This window comes from Nyctereutes procyonoides, unplaced genomic scaffold, assembly GCF_905146905.1.
Source record: "Nyctereutes procyonoides isolate TBG_1078 unplaced genomic scaffold, NYPRO_anot_genome, whole genome shotgun sequence".
NCBI classification, from domain to species: Eukaryota; Metazoa; Chordata; class Mammalia; order Carnivora; family Canidae; genus Nyctereutes; species Nyctereutes procyonoides.
Window position 1 is genome coordinate 17,914,427 of NW_026575046.1, and position 16,626 is coordinate 17,931,052.

Consider the following 16,626-nt stretch of genomic DNA (forward strand, 5'->3'; position numbering starts at 1 on the left):
GGTGCAAAACACCTTCATAGACTGCTCCTTCACCTGTCCCCACACTCTCCAGGTAGTGCCTTGCTTGCTGGGTCTTCCTCCCACCAGAACCTGTGCACCATCCTCCTTTGGCCCTCTTATCAACAACATCCCCCACTCCTGACACCTTCCCAAAGGCAGGTCTGGTCTCCAGTTCTAACATGTCCTGCCTGCTTAACCAGCAACAAACTTCATCCTCTCAAAGCCATGCACGTTTTAGTTCTGTAATCAATAAACTTGTTCTGCTTAAGGTGGTTTGAATTAGGTTTCATTCACTTGCAACAGAAAGAACCCTTGATCATCACTGATAATAAAATTTAATCTTTTTAGAACAGATTGATTTTTTTTTTGAAAGAGCCAAGGGTCACCTAGAGTCACATTTTCTGAAAAAAAAAAAAAGGCATTCAAACATGAGTACCATTTTGTGCATAAAGTATTTTTCTAGTAAAATACAATGAAATATAGTGAATATAAACTAGAATGTAATGTAACTAATTTCATACATGCCCCTACCCATTCAAAAAAGGAGTCTCTATGGTGCCTACTTAAACTGAAATGGCATTTATTGAAATGCATGGTACCTATAACAGGTAATCAGATGAGTGACTTTAGACGAATACACTCCCCAAAGTATTGGTGGTAGACCACTTATAATAGTAATATCTTGGGAGGCTGGTTCAAAATCCAGATTTCTTGGATCTACTCCAAGCCCACTGAAACAGAGTTTCTGGGAATTGGGCCCGGGAATGTCCATTTTGGTAATTCCAGGTAATTTTCTAGGCATAGAAGAGTTTGAGCACTATATATATTTTAGTTTACCTTCAAGTGTTACTGGCTGAACCTGGAGAGGAATTCTAAGAATGTCTCATCATTTATGAAATTGAAACTGAATGAGCACACCCATAAAAAGCAGTAAGGTCCAAGTAATTTAGAAATGCTTAAAGGAAAGATGGAGTCAGCTTAGGCTAAGTTACTGTGGTAACAAATGACCTAAAATATTAATGGCTTACGACAGTCAACAGTTCGTTGCTTATATATTTACATTTTGATCACAGGACATTCAAGAACTCTGGGCTTCCAATAGTTCTGGAACAGTCTTTATCTCGCATATAGTTGGTGTTGTGGCAGAGGGTAAAAAGAATAGGTGGACTACAGGCCAGTTCTTTTTTTTTTAATTTTTTATTATTTATGACAGTCATACAGAGAGAGAGAGAGAGGCAGAGACACAGGCAGAGGGAGAAGCAGGCTCCATGCACCAGGAGCCCCACGTGGGATTCGATCCTGGGTCTCCAGGATCGCGCCCTGGGCCAAAGGCAGGCGCCAAACCGCTGCGCCACCCAGGGATCCCCAGGCCAGTTCTTAAAGTGTCTGCTCAGAAGTGACCCTCGTTGCTTGTAGCCACATTGCATTGGCCAACAGAGGTCCCATAACTGTTTCTGTATTCACTGGAGTAGGGCAGGACAGTTCTATGGGAAAAGGATACTCTAGGAAGGAACCGCAAACATTCTGAAGAGAAAGAGAATCTACCAATAGGACATTCAATAAGATAGATCATGTGTTCTTGGAAAAACATGGGGAATCTACGGTCAGATAAGTTTAGGGCTGTTGTATACTACATCCATCTCTAAGCTGGTTCATAGTATGAACCAACATATTCAAAGCTCCCATAGCCCTGCAATGGGAAAAAAAAATTAAGATCATTTAACCTGGTGTTTCCAAGCTTTGTTTCCATGGAACCCTTTTCAAACATCATCTCAATGGACCTTAATAATTTCAGGTGCCCTGGATGTCATTTGTGTCATAGACAAAATAATGTTCTCCTCTTCCCCTACTACAAAGCATGCATGTGGGCTATTCCTAGTAGACTATTGCATAATAAATTATGTGACTTCAAGCTATTCATATGTTAAAAAATTATGATATTGTACTAAGTCATCTAAAAACCTGAGGAATTCTATGCAAATATCTTTAATATGATTCTAACTAGTTATAGGCTGTTGAAACTTAATATTCCTGGAGATCCCATAAGAAGTGAATCTAATAAGCCGGTTCTTCCAGGTATGAGAGTGTTCTAGAAAATGATTTTACTTTTAAATCTTTCTCATTGCCATGTTTGAAGTCAAATTCCTATAAATTAAAGCAATGTACTTTTTTTTTAAAGATTTTACTTATTTATTCATGAGATACACAGAGAGAAAGAGAGAGAGAAAGAGGGAGAAGCAGGCTCCATGCAGGGAGCCTGATGTAGGATTCGATCCCGGGTCTCCAGGATCAGGGGTTGGGCTGAAGGTGGTGCTAAACCTCTGAGCCGCCCAGGCTGCCCAGAAATGTACTATTTCTTTCCATTTATGGGAACCTGATGCTTCAAAAGTTCATTAGCAGGTCTGCAGTAAGTATAGTCAACGATCTGAGAGTCATGACTGGGGAAGCCCATTTTCTACATCTCTGCCTCCACCCAATGCACCCCCGTACCTGCACGGCGATGCTGCTGATATACAATGCTTGTGCCATGGTATAAGCAGAGGTTCTGGTTTCTCAAAGCCGTTGTATGGCTGGAACATGCCAAACAGAAGCAGCCATAGCCATCTCCCAATTTTTCCAGTTTTAAGTCATCTTAAGCTTGTGTTCTCCGACACCCTTGTCTTCCTCATCACTGCCTCCCAATCTTTCCCTGGCTCTTCCTCCTAGATCTACTCCTTAAATAATGGGGTTCTTCCTACCTTGCCCTTGGTCCTCTGCTCGGTTCAGTCTCTGCATCTGCCTGCTGGCCTTCTGCCCTCCCTGGATCTGCCTCCACCCCACATTCTCCTGAGCTTTGGGACCATATTTCACGCCAACAGGTCATCTCTACTTGGTGCTGCATATTTGCCTCTAAATTAATGCATCCCCAACAAAACTCTTCATTTTCCTCCCCAAACTTGTACTTATATTCTGTTTCTGGTCATTGTTTCTCACCTATTTAGTCTCCTAAGTAAAAAATGGGGCATTACCTCCAGCCTCTCCATCTCTCTCTCACCCTTAAGCTCCAATTCATGCCCACGTTCTGCACAATCTCAGAAATATGACTTGATGCCTTCCTCTCCATCTCCACGTACTGCGTTAGTTCAGACGTTGATTATCACTTGACTACATTCTGAGAGAATGGTGTGGCGATGTAGAGTGTGGCTTCTGGCACTCAGATGGCTTGGGATGGAATTCCAGGTCCACTGCTTCTTATGGAGTGGCCAAGCCACGTTATATTTACCTTCTCTGTGCCTCAGTTTGCTCATTTACATATATAAAAAAGTCTTATAATACCTACCAGTTAGGGTTACTGTGAGGATTACTTTAGTAAATAGACACAAAATGCCTAGCACAGTAAGTGCTACTTATTCATATCACAACGACTTTTTTAGCTGATTCTACTGGTGCTGGTCCCTTTCCACTCCCTTTAGAATCATCTTCCTAAGAAATAAATCTTACCATGTCACTCCTTAGCATTACTGGCTTCCTATTCTTTAAATAATACCATTTAGCTTTCTCAAAAGGGTACTTAAGACCCCTCAAAAATCTGTTCCCAACTACCTTTCTGGGTTCTATTTTGGCCACATGGGCTCTAACCAGTGAGTCTACACTCCGGGCTGTGCTAAACTTACCGTTCCTCAGACACTCCACACCCATTCTTAGTTCTGCATCTTTGCATATAATGCTTCTGTGTCAGTCAGCTCTCCTCAGTTATGCTATTACAACCACCATCCCCAGGTCTCAGTGGTTCTCAACAACACAACTTTATTTCTTGCTTACATTACATGTTGTTAAGAATGTTCTTTACTCTGAGACCCACATTGAATGAGCAGCCCCTTTCTGGAAATGGTTTTCTCATGTGACAGAGAGAAAGAATAACTCTGGAATGCCATGATGTCTCTTTAAGGTTTTGTTCAGCAGTGGTACAAAACACTTCTATTCACAGCTTATTGGCCACACCTGCCCTTAGTTGGGGCAGAGAAATCCAAACTTCTTGCAATAATGTGGTCTACGTGGTTCCCTATATTTGAAAGGCCATCACGTGTCCCTCCTTTTCTCCATTCTTCAAAATTTCTAAAGCTTTATCACCTCATTTGGGAAGTTTTTCTGTGGGCACCAGGCAGCCCGTTCACCCCATCAGGAGCCTGGGTCCACTTGTAATAAAGTGTTTGTCACACTGTACTGAGAATATCTGTCTACTTCCCCCTTTCTCTCACGGGCAACGACCACAGCCTCCTGATTTCTCTATTTCAGGTTCCAAGCATCCTAGTGCTCAGAACGTGTCAACAGAATGGATGAATGGGGCAGTTTGTTGCTTGGCCATTTATAGGTCAGGTTGGGAAAACTTTTCTACTAATATGCAGTGGTAGGTAACCAAGTAACTCCTTCATGCAGGCAGAAAGGAGACCAGTGAGAAAGCCAGTTTGGTGTTTTCTCTGCACCCACCAAATATTATGTCATTTTCTTATTTTGCCCTTAGCCCTTTGCTACAAACCAAAAATAAATGCCTTGAAAAGACACTATTTATGCATATAGCCCTGGGCATTTATTTATATACATGTAATATTCAAATGAGAACAGATTGTGCCCATATGATGTTTGTCAAAACTTTGCTTTAAGTCGGGTTATCTGGGCAGCCCCGGGGACTCAGTGGTTTAGCGCTGCCTTCAGCCAAGGACGTGATCCTGGAGACCCATCAGGCTCCCTGCATGGAGCCTGCTTCTCCCTCTGCCTGTGTCTCTGCCTCTCTCTCTCTCTTTCTCTCTCTCTCTCATGAATAAATAAATAAATAAATAAATAAATAAATAAATAAATAGATAAATAAAATCTTAAAAAACATAAGTCGGGTTATCTATTGAGAAGACAATACTAGCAAAATCATCTTGATGTAACTATCAAAAAATCTCACGTTTGGTAGTATTTTGGGAAGATACGAAATGGAACAAACAGCTGAGGTGTTCAGTTTTACCTCCAAAGTATTACAGATTCATCCCCTCTCATCTCCTCACAGCACTGCCTCAGCTCAAGGTCTCATGATCACTTCTTATCTGCACTCCTACTGAACACCCACACCCCTACTCACTTTCCCTCTGCCCGAATGCTGTCCCTGCCACTCCTCCAGCCCCCCCCAATCAAGAAAAGCTTTTAATCAGGTGTCACTTTCCTTTTGAACTCTCTCCAATGCCTTCTCTTCACCATCCTCCAACAGAGTTAAATCTTGTCCCTGTGTATCTTTTTATCATTGCGTTTTACCACACAGCATTGTAATTATTTGTTTACACGTCTGTTTCCTCTTAATGGAATAAGATGTCCTGTGAGAGCAAGTATTGTGTCGTCCAATTTCTCTCTTAGAGTAGACAGGCTTTGCGCATACATAAGGTACTCCATGAATGTTACATGGAGCTGCTGTTGAACAGAAGGCAAAAATCGTGACTCACACATTTTGTGGTAAGCAATGTGGTATGATTGAAAATACTTTTAAAATCTAGTATTTTAATGTATCCTACTATTTTCATGATTCATGGAGAATGTAGTATTTCTAGGAGTAGCCAATATATACTGAGTTAATTAATGTGAATTTTAATTTTCATATATAAACTTCATGCAAAAACTTTTTGGAAATGAGCCAATTCTCATGAGACCCATTCAGTACACTAAGAAAAAGGCTTTAGAAGAAATAGTCTTAAAAAAAAAAAAAGAAGAAATAGTCTTCATATGGTGTTGTTTGGCTAAAGGATATTTTAAAGATACTATAAGCCTTTTTGTCATCTTTGCCATGGAAAACAAAAGTGAAACTTATGCTGAGACATGAAATCTAAAGAATTAAAGAGAATTGCAGTTACGTGTGCCTTAGGAAAACAGTACAACATGCTAATTTGGCCAGATCTTCTCAAAGTAAAGAAGCCAAGTGCATATTACATCCATTTAATTAGCTCAAGAGTGAAATTCTCAGTTTTGCTAACTCGTACATGTTATGTAAGAAATAATGAGTGTAAGAGGGAGAGAAAGAGGGCAAAAAAGGTTGTAATCAAAGTAAATCTTCCCAGAACCCTGGATTGCACCAGGAACGTGGCCAGAATAAGCAAGGCTACTGACTTTTGCCAGGGTCATGTTTGGAGGTTACTTTATCATAGCCCTTGCTTGAAAAACATAATTTGAGCATAGAAGGGCTCCCAACGTTCAATGATCTCCATGTGCTTCCCATTAGGGTCAGAAGAAGAAATGCTGCGGTGGCTTCTGCAAATGGAATGGAATGGGACTTTTCAGATCTTTCCGACTTGGCAAAAGGGCTGTGTGCCAGCCTGGACATCAGGAAGGCCCAGCTATTTCTAGAGCACAGGGACACACAATCATACAAAGTCACCTCCGAACCACTGCAAATAGCTAGTCACTCATCTTGGGTTGGATGGCCTCTAGCTCAGCTCGGAATGGCATATCTCTTATTCTAATTTACATCATAGCTTTTAAAGTATAAGTTAACAGCAAAATATTACTAATGAATGCCCTTGCTAGCTAAGCTATTATAGAATTGGTCTGTTGAATCTTCCCCTATTCACCCGCTTCCTACTGAGGGAGCGTGACCGACATGTACATCAGTCTACCCCCTTCCCCACTTTCCAATGGCAACCAGGATAGTATGAAGACTAAGCCAAGTGTAGCATCACTATTAGCTGCTTATCTAAGGCCCATTTCCTCTTTTTCATCACCAAACACTTGTCCAGCTCAATATTCACTTTCCCATGCAATGAGACATAAGTACATGTTTGCCTTGGAGTTCTGGTAAAGTTTTTGATTTCCTGTTAAAAGGAGACAGACACACCATACTCTTCCTCTTTTCCAAGCAGATGTGATGTTCAAACTACGACAAATATCTTGGAACATGAGGCACTAGGAAAAGCTGATCAGGAGGATAAAACGACCTAGGTCCCTCATGGCCTTATGAGCTATAAACAAAGCTAGCAACCACCTGCCTCTGGATTTCTGAGATGTGTGTACAATAATCTCATATTAGTTAAAACCACAGTCGTTTGGGTTTTCTGTTACTTGCAACTAAATACATCCTTAACTGATACACCAAGTGTATTAACAGAAGCTCCTCAGGGATGTTCAGAGGAAAAACCAACCTCAGGATAGTAGCAAGAGGGATCATAATTTATAAGAGGTAGAAGCTAGTCAGGTTTCCCTTACTCTTTCCAAATGTCCCTTTGCTTCTTACCTCCTTTTCCCTCCATGAAATTTTGGACCAGTCATAGAAAATGGAATTAAGAGTTCTCATTTCAAAACTTGGGGCACTGGGGTGGCTCAGTCAGTTATGCATCTACCATCAGTTTGTGTCATGATCACAGGATCCTGGGATCAATCCCTGCATGGGGCTACCTGCTCAGCAGGAAGTCTGCTTCTCCCTCTCCCTCTCCCCTTCCCCCCTGCTCATGTCCTCTCTCTCTCTCTCTCTCTCTCTCTCTCTCTCTTTCTCTCTCTCTCAAATAAATAAATAAATAAATAAATAAATAAATAAATAAAATTTTCAAAAAAGTAAAACCTCACTCCTGATAACATAACATCATGATTTCCTTCCTTAGAATCATAAAGTTTCTTACAACAATAAGAATCTTTAGTATTTATCCTGCCCATGTTAGATTTTCAGCAAAATATATAACTGACCTGGTCAGTTGAAAATGAAAGAAATCTTACACTAACTTACAATCTTTTAATAAAAGAGGATGCAACTTGATCACACAAAATTTTACATAATCTTGTCTCCATCCTAAAAATCCTACCTTAAAATTCCAGCTGTAGGTATAGTATTCACATTTGATTACTCAAGGATAAGACTTTCATGTGGATTCCATAATTATCTTTTGCAAATTATAGTTTTATAATATTCACTGCAGTCATTTTGCAAGTGATAACATGTAGGTTTCTATAGGCAGAGATCATGTTTCAATTAAAAAAACAAAAACAAACAAAAACAAAACTTCCCCAAACCGGTCACATCAGGTTGATGAACTGGGTTATAGATATTTGCACTTGGACCATAGCCAGACCCAAAGCCCATGCAAACACATAATCACACTAGATCCATCCATCACATCAAAGCTATTTCTGTCCTGGCTTTAATTTTAGGTTTGGCACATTGTTTCATCTCATTCCACCCTAAAACTCTCAAATAATAATCAGAAGAATGGGTACAATGAATTTAGAAATGAAACAAATTCATCGCTTAAACCTTCTTTTTTGTGATGATGTGTGCCAAGAGTTGTGCTAAACTCTATGCATACCTCCTCTCCTTCAGCACTCACAAGCCTTTGAGTAGATATTAGTGAGTAGATACTAGTGTTCTTCATGCATCCAGTCAGTGAGTATTGTGAGCAGCCACTGGGCTGGACCCTGAGACCGCAGCAGTCATGCCACTCCTACTGTGCATCAGCCCTGTCTTTTATACACACACTTAACGTCTCCTGGAGTCTTATGGGGGGAAGAGACATCACAGTGCAGTGAGAATAAAAAAAGAGGCAAACTAAGGAACATGTAACAGGGGTCCTGACCGAGACATAGAAAAGGGAGGGAATGTCTCACTGGGAAAATGATGTTAAGACTGGACATTCAGGGTTTTCCAGGTAACAGGAGAGGCAGTGCTGGTGCTGGGGGCAAATATCATTCCCGGCAGATGACACAAGAGGTTGTTGGAAAGCCCAGGCAAGAAGATGCTGGATAGCTCTGGGCCACTATTGCTGGAGCTGAGATAACCAAGGATACAACCATGAGAGAGCCTGGTGGGCCAGGACTTCATCTTGGATGCAGTGTGAAGCCATTCAGAGTGGTACTGCTGTCATTGCTCTGTGCGTGTGTGTGTGTATGTTTATGTGTATGTGTATGTTTATGTGTATGTGTGTGTGTGTGTGTGTCTATATGTGTGTCTCTGTGTGTTAACACCTGGGAGCATGGAATAGGAAGAAGAATGATCAGCTTTATTTATTTATTTATTTATTTATTTATTTATTTATTTCAGAATGATCAGATTTAAACCCAAATTCAGAAGATTAAGCACCTTTGTCCAAAGTCATTCCTAACCTAGAATTTGAACACAAGGTGCTTGACTCCCATCCTTTGTTCCCAACCCATCATCCTCTACTATCTTCTAATTTTACCAGCTTCACTCTAGTCAAAGTACCTTATCGCTATCAAATCTGACTAAAAAATTATCAAAACACATGTGTCTAGTGCATACTATGTACCAGGGCCCACATTAGGGTTTCAAAGGCACTGCCCAGGACATTTACAATCTGTCTTCTGTTCCTTCTCAGAGGCTAGAATTTGGAATCTATTTTTGACCCTCACCATTAATACATGCCCCAAAGGCCACTTGATTTTTGATCTATTGCAATATTATGTCCAAGTGAAAGTTCATTGCAACTAGGGGCCCTAGAGAAACCACTGTGCCTACCAGCAAAGTCTCCACTGTCTGATTTGGTTTTAACAACAAACCTGCGAAGAAGTACCCTGTTGCAGATGGGTAGACTGAAGTCCAAAAGGTTAAGCCTCTAGCTGAAGATCACAGAGGTAAAAAGCTCCAGAACCGGGAAACAGGCATCTATCCTGGGAACCAAACTCTTGGGGTCACGCAGCCAAGCAGGTTCTCTCTGAGCAAGAAGATGCTCCCAGCAAGGGGGAGAGGGTGAAACAGAGAGGGGAGGAGGCTTGGGGAAATGATTTGAACACTAAGAACACAGAGTGTGACATGATATGAGACCATCCATCATTCCCCACAGGTTTAACTATTTCTAACCCGCCTTATTGTTGAAAAGCCACGCAGAAGTCATTGCTACCTAGAAAGGAAATGAATTTTCAATTCTAACTAAATCCCACAGCACGTTTTTTCTTTCTGCTCTCTCTTTTCTTTTTATTATTTAGGTTAAAAAATGACTGTAGTTAGAGTTATCAACAGGACATATGATTTTACTCAGACAGATAAGGAAAAAGAAAATATTTCTAAAATTCAGAGGCTATACTTGCTTTAGTGTTTGAGAATCTTTTGAAAAAGGCCTTAAATGCCTCTGAATGAACCAAATACCTCCAGATCATGTCCTTTCAATGCTCAGGAAAAACTTCTCATGGGTTAAAATCTACCTTATGACTTGAACTTGAATTTGCCTGAAAATTTTTCTCTAGAAGTCAGTGAACTCTAGTAAGGTTTATGAAATACTCCAGGCTTTGTATTTTATTTTCCAGATCATCTACCCAATCCTCTGCCTAAACCATGAATCTAGAGCTTGGCAAAATTTTTGTATATCTTACCCATCAGAATAAAATGGATCAAATTATGCACTATTTTTTAATATTCATTTTACTTTCGCACTGAGGAGCTCCAGGATACTACTTTCATTTTTTACAGTTATGTCCCTTGGGATACCGCCTTCTTTGAGTGTCACGCTAACCCCTTCCTCCATTTATTTATTTATTTTTTTTACAAGGTAACTACTGATCTTGCTAGATCATGTTCAAACAAGAAATAGTAACGCATAGTTCAAAGAACAATGAATATTTAAGTGAGTGTTCCTTAATTGTAAAAAAAGTAATAATAATAAAAAGGATCAAAGCGGATTTGCTTATTAAAAATAATTTTATTTTAATAACAGTTCTCAAATAAGTGAAATTGAAATCATCATGCAAAAATCCACTCCTGAAAATGCCATAAAATTCAAATCTAGTGTTATTTAATCCAGAAAGTTGGGGAATGGGTAAGAGCAAGATTTCATGACCTTATTCCATTAGAGAACAGTATATGGAAACTACTGAAATGAAATTATGGCATTGTTTGAGTTTTATTTACAAATTAGAAAAGGAGCCAGAACGCAAAGAAGAAAGAGTGTGTGTGTGTGTGTGTGTGTGTGTGTGTGTGTGTGTTTGCCTCCTTGCTCTTTGTCCTTCCACAAGAGTAGCCCCACCCTTCAAAAAGGGAGTGAGGGAGAAAGGAAAAAGCCTTCAGCTCACCCTCCCAGATGAATTTGGAAACACAGAATGGCTAGAGTTGGGAGGCTGCGGGTAATAGCAACATTTCTATGTTTCACAATTTAGCAACTCTCTTATCTTAATCACAACTAGTCCCTTTACATATTCATTGAATGTTCACAAGCCCAGGGGGTAGATCACATATTGATTATTTCCACCTGATATTATTCTGAGACACAGTTAATCTAGTAACTCACCAGAGGTGACTCAGTAAATGTAGGATCTAGAATTAGCCTCGAGCCTTTTCCCTTATTCTCCCTTCCTGTCCTGAAGATAGGAACACAGGCTTCTATTGTTTACCTTCTGGCAATAAACTATTTCTACAAGAGAACAGGCTTCTGGAAAGCATCTCTTAACCGTGATGGGAGGAGAGATCCTATAGGGGAGGCTGACTTGTAAGACAGGGACTTTCAGGGAGGATTGGTCAAATAGAGATGAGTGGAGGGTGGAGGGGACAAGGTGGTAAGAGAGGGATGAATGTAGGGAGGTGGTAAAGCATTCTGTTACTTCCCTTGGGCCCTATATACCCATGTGGTCTTGAGAACATCATTTTGGTGTCTTCTTGGACACACTGTCTCTGACCCTGTACCTGGCATAGCATATAAAGGGAAAGCAATGGTCCTGTCATAGTATATGTAACTGAGGACCTCCGGATAACTGATATTTCAATGGGCAAATGCTCCTTCAAGAACAGTAGTAATCCGAAGAAGAAAGACTATCATTTATGAAGTGCTTGTTACACATCAACTATCATCATTTCCATCACCATTAAAAATCATTAACATTCATTGAGTCCTCACTATGTATCAGACACTGTTTTGAGCTCTTTGTATGTATTACTTCACTTAATTCTCACAGTGATTCAATCAAGTTCGTACCATTATTATCCTCCTTTGCAGAAGATGAAACTAAGGCATAGACAGGAAAGCTGCTTGTCCAGGAACACTGGATCCAAGCCCAGGGATTTGACTGCAAGGACTGCAAATGGCTTACCTGTTTTATTCAAGAGATTTTTGTTGACTCCCTACTACATGCCAGGCTTTGAGCAAAAACGGACATAGACCCTGCCTTCCTGGAACTTGCAGTCTAAGCGAAGAGAGCAAACAAGCGAAGGTATAAACCAATGTCTAATCGCAATGGTGGCATGGACTCTGGAGGAAGGGTTTGCAGTGCTCTGTCCTTGTGTCACTAGTCATCACACTGTTCCTATTGTATACATGGGGCAGCAGATGTGAGGTGTAGGCACGGAAAGGGAAAATACTCGGGCATTTGACTGAGAACAATCAACTCAGACCCTCCCAAGTTATGAATCAATTATTTCACTCTGGGGCATGTCACATTTTAGTTGCCATTAGCAAATCATTTCACTTGGAAGCCTAAGTGCTAATTATGTGTACATTAAGAGTCCAGAACATGGACTTTCACTTGAGCACAACTCACCCTATTTTTATAAGCAGAGATTTCCTGCTGCTTATGTAACAGAGACCAGGCATTTGACTGACCACTCACATGGGCATGTAGGTAAGAGATACTCAGCCGGGAGTCCATGTTTATACTTTAACATTTCATCTGTGGAATGTAGAAATTGGATTAAAGACTGTTTATTTCTGTTCAAAGCACTGGAAATAAAAGGTTTGTGCAGATGTTTTAAGGACATCATATAGACTATGCACAAACTCCTGTGGTCAGTTTCGCCGCTATAGTCAGGACCGATGACTCACTCTGACCTGGGTTTTGTTGGCTCTTGAAATATTGTTTTGGTCTTGTCCTTAGCAGAGTGGATGTGCTCATCACAAACATTGCTAGTGGCGAAGGGCGGGTGGGGGTGGCACTGTGTGAAACAGTCTGTGTGACAAAAGTGGTTTCAACATTCCTAGTTATTCCCAGACTACTTTTGACCCAAGGAACACTGTAGTCTGGGAGAGACATTAAATTGGAACATCTGGTCAAAAGCCTGCATGTGATGCAGGAGAAAGCTGAGTCCTGAGAGATGAAGTGATATGACTAATGTCATGAGCCTGCTGGTGGCACACATGTCCTTAGAACTCCAGCCTCCTGAGAGCCACAGCCCAGAGCTCTTTAGTCACCCCGTGCTGACTCCGGAACTGAAATTTTTAGCTTCTTTTGATGTTATCTTCTCTTCTCCTTCTTTCAGGCCTTAAATATTGTGCCATAATCATCTAAAATGACATGTGTCAACACACGGACAATGGCTTATAGTTACTGCCAACTAAAACACGAGTTATGTCATTTTCTGTTTCCTACGAGTAGATAGTTTTGAACAGAGAACATTTAACAGAGGGAGATGTAAAAATGCGTGGACAAGGAATATGGAAAAGCCTCATAAATTAAATCTTGTAAGCTACCTTACTATTATGTTTTAAGAGAAGAATATGCATGTATTTGATGGTGGTAAACCTGGGAGCGATGCATTCCAGCCAGGGGTCAGGCAGGATCCTTGTTTCTTTCCTAACTGGGACAGATTTAAGGGGGAGGGGAGCATTTCAGGTATAAGGTTGGGGAAACTTCACGAATGCTATCACGAAGGGTGATCTTGCAGGGGCAAAAATTTACATGCCTGTGCTCTCCGATACAATAGTCACTAGCCACACAGGGCTCGTTCTGTTGAAATTATTAAAATCATTTTTAAAAAGCATTTTATTTATTTATTAACGAAAGACACACAGAGAGAGACAGAGACAAGGGCAGAGGGGGAAGCAGGCTCTCTGCAGGGAGCCGGATGGCGGACTCGATCCTGAGACCAGGATCAAGCCCTGAGCCGAAGACAGACATTCAACAGCTGAGCCACCCAGGTGTCCCAAAATTATTAAAATTAAAAAGAATTTTAAAATTCAATGTGCCCGGTGGCTCAGTCAGTTAAGTGTCTGCCTTCAGCTCAAGTCATGATCTCAGGGTCCTGGGATCGAGCTCCACATCGGGCTCCTTGCTCAGTGGAAAGTCTGCTTCTCCCTCTCCCTCTGCCTCTCCCCCTGCTTGTGTTCTGTCTCTCTCTCTCTCTCTCTCAAATAATAAATAAATAAATAAATAAATAAATAAATAAATAAATAAATAAAATCTTAAAAATAAAATTCAATTCCTCCAGCACACTAGCCACATTCCAAGTGCTCAATAAATAGCCACATTGATCTGATTACTATATTGACCTGCGCAGACGTAGAACATTTTCATCACTGCAGAAAGTTCTTTGGGACAGCACTGACATAGAAGATGCATCACAGGCGGGGAGGGATGGATGCGAGAGGGGAAGGGGAGCATAAGGTAATGCTGACCAGGAAAAGGATGGACTAGAGTAGGAGATACAAGGGAGATGGGATACACTGAAGTGACCCAGTGTAAGATCTTGAAATGGGTTTGCTCTTAGACGCAAGGCATTGGCTAAGTTTTAAACATGATGCACCTCAGGGCAGAAGCGTCCCTGTGGTTTTGGAGGGTAGATATTCTTCTGTACAAAGATAAAAATGTACCTTCTGTAAAATCATGGGGAAAAAAAAGTTTGGTGGTTTCCCAGGACTGGGGAAGGGAGGGAAGGAGGAAGGGGTGTATGAGTGATTTTTTGGTGAAACTATTCTATAGGATACAAAAGTGGTGAATACATGTTATTTTATATTGATCAAAACCAGTAGAATATACAACACCGAGTGAACCCTGATAAAAAACGACGGACTTTAGTTTATAATAATCTAGCAGTATAGTTCATCAGTTGTGACACATGTACTACACTCCTGTCGGATGTTATAATAGGCAAAACTGGTGGGGTGGTGGAGGGAGTGGGTAAGGGGTCCTTGGAAACTATACTTTCTGCTCAGTTTTTCTGTGAACTTAAAACTGCTCTAAGAAATAAAATCTATGAGTTAACTATTTCCCATAAAATATTTTCAAGCACTCAGAAAGTCTTCATTTTTACGTCAACAAAGAGATGACAGCAAAACACATTAATCTAGTCTCAGCTGATAATCTTATGTAACTATGTATTTATATAAATATTTGTCATAAAAAACCACAGTGCACTGTCCTCTTGATGTCCACAGCAAGTGACAGGCACTCATCTTGGTGAGCAGAGTGCAAGCTGGATTTTAGTCTATACTTGCCCTCTTTCCCAGGTGTCTACCTGGGAACTGTGCAAACTGCACACTGTACACAGTGGCTCTATTGGAACCCCATCCATTATGCGTGGGGCTCCAAATAGAGGCCAGTGAGGTTGTACTGACTGGGGACAAAGGATGACCATCTCTGTAGGATGCCAAAGATTAACTGAAAAAAGGGTGTGGAGCACAGATCACAGTGAGCCATATGAGAAATACTGTCTTTCATTAGTGGAGAGCCAAGAACATAGCCATGAGAGACCCTGAGCAGTAGAAGAAAAGTGGAGTGGTAAGAAATCTAAAGGGACATGGGAGACAAAGCCGGGAAGGCAGGAGGCAAATCAGAGCAATACTCTACCTGGAAGCTGAGTTGATACCCAGCAGCTGCCTCTCTGAGCTGGGATTCAGTTGAGAGCAGTCTCGGCCAATGCAGTTCTGTAGAGAGACACAGCTTCTGGGAGAGAGGTTGGGATTTGAGGATGTTCATCCTAGGAGCCTGTATATGCACACATGGCATAGTCCAGGGGCTGGAAGGAAAGAGGAGAAGGAAATGCATCCCAACAATGACTGGAATGCATCAGCTGTGCAAAATGAAACTCCTGGGAAAACCTAGCCATGTCTTGGATTGTGGTTCAAGGAACTAGTAATGGGATAAAAAGCTTTTGCTTCCAGGCCAGTGGCGTCAGCCCAACCCAGGTTAGGAGTTAGCAAAGTGCTTCAGATGTCAGCATGAAAGGAACTGATGGGGCCGGTCTACCTTCTAGTATTGGAGTAATCCTGAAAAGAACCACCTGCTACAATAGGTAATCCTAGCAGCCAGTTTCACGGAATGACTGGGGAGGGAAGCTGAATTGTGATACCCACTCATTCTTTGCTGTGAAGGGAGTCCCTTCAGAGCAGGACTGGAGCACTATGGAAAATTTCTACTGCTCCTGAGTGTGCAGGTCAGTGCTTCCCTAAGCTCGGGCCTTGGACCCTGGTCTCCAAATCACGCTGGGATGCTTATGAATCAAGCCCACTTCCAGGGCCCACCATAGACAAAGGGAATCTGTATCTTCAGGGATAGGGTCTGGGAATCTGCATTTTAGTTTCCTGAGTCATTCTTGTGCACACTGCAGTTTGAGGATAATTAACCTAGATGTGTCCTTCTCAAACTCAGGCAAGCTTCAGAATTCCTCGGAGGACTTGCTAGCACACACATTGCTGGCCCGCCCCCAGAGCTGTCAATTCGGAATCTGGGATGGGGCCTGAGAATTTACATTTCTAACAAGCGCCCTGAGGATCTTGCTGGATTTAGGACCTGCACTTTGAGAACCACTGGTGTAGATGGAGAATCTGTCTTCACCTGGCAATTTCTTAAAAGCCAAGAAAGCTGTAAAATTCCACTTATTATTCATCCGCATAACTGAACTAGCTTCTATCACCCTGTTATTTAGATGACTAACACCCGTGACCTCTTTCTCACCTTGTTAGATAACTTAAATTTTAAATT